Source organism: Petaurus breviceps, unplaced genomic scaffold (assembly GCF_028583685.1).
Source record: "Petaurus breviceps papuanus isolate PSGF00001 unplaced genomic scaffold, PetGlider_PUasm1.0 419, whole genome shotgun sequence".
Taxonomy (NCBI): domain Eukaryota; kingdom Metazoa; phylum Chordata; class Mammalia; order Diprotodontia; family Petauridae; genus Petaurus; species Petaurus breviceps.
The window spans coordinates 13188172-13189134 of NW_027186324.1; the positions used below are offsets into that span (position 1 = coordinate 13188172).

The window sequence follows — 963 nt, forward strand, 5'->3', positions numbered from 1 at the left end:
GGGCAAGCGCCGGGGCGGGGGGAGGGAGCGGAGCTCCGGGGTGAAGGGGGGCGGGGCAGAGGGAGCGGAGGGGGCGGGGCTTGCGGGACGCGGGGCGCCGCCCTGCCCCGCTGGCCTCTCCGGCTGGGCGCCAGGTTTTCCGTTTGGTAGGGCGGTATGTGCAGCAGGGCAGGTGGCCGTCCCTGGGTCGGACGGCAGAATCCCCGCAGACGGGCCGCGCGCCTGTTCCGTGCCCGCTTCCGCCCCGTGCTTTTGAGGTTCCGCATGGTCTAGAAGGCCTCAGAGTGCCGGGCAGTGCCGTGGGCAGAATCTGAACCCAGGCCCTGGCGCCGCAGTTGGACGCGGTAGGAGGGCTCGGCCGGTGCGTCACGAGGAGCCTTAGGCCGTCGGTCACGCGGGTCACCGCCCTGTGGCCTCTGACGGCCGGCGTGGGCGGAGCGGGCCTTGGGCCCTGCGGAGTTGGGGCAGCGGCGGTTTCTTTTCCCTTGGAAATCACATTGAAGGCAGCGCACACACACGCGCCCCCCACGCACACACACACTTAGGAGAGCTTTGTGATGTGACTTTTTGTGTTTTCATAGTAAGAGAGACTACCGCATTCCTCAAAGACGCTTCTAAGCGCCGGATCCCCGGTGCCTGCGGCACGTGCTGCGCTCCGAGGAGGCGCGGCTGTGCGGGCGGCCCGGGCTTTAGAAAGCGGCGGCCGGGCCCCGCAGGGTGGCATGGAGGACCGCAGCCCGCGGACGGGGGAGAGATTCCAAGGCTGAGAGAAGGCTGAGCCGGGACGCCCCGAGGCTCCGGGGGCAGCCCCGGCCTTCAGCCCCAGCACGCGCGGGCCCCCGGGCCTCCCCCCTCACGCCCCGGCCCCGGGCCTCGGTGCCCTCCTCGGTGAGGCCCACCGGGGCTGAGCCCGGCGTGGTCACGTGGTCGGGGGCGGGGCGGGAAACACTGCCGGGCTGGCCT

At 71.8% G+C, this 963-nt stretch overlaps 1 protein-coding gene across 8 annotated transcripts in view; it reads left to right on the forward strand.

Moving 5' to 3' along the window:
* Nucleotides 1-208: 208 nt before the first annotated feature.
* Nucleotides 209-963, forward strand: part of RIOX2 (ribosomal oxygenase 2) — a 56350-nt gene continuing 55595 nt past the window's right edge. The window contains exon 1 of one of the 8 annotated variants that reach the window (XM_069100735.1): nt 209-344. The gene's annotated coding sequence lies outside the window, so the exon portion shown is untranslated. Of the gene's footprint in view, nt 362-963 lie in introns of all 8 variants that reach the window. The other 7 variants (XM_069100741.1, XM_069100740.1, XM_069100739.1 and 4 more) reach the window with 7 other exon arrangements.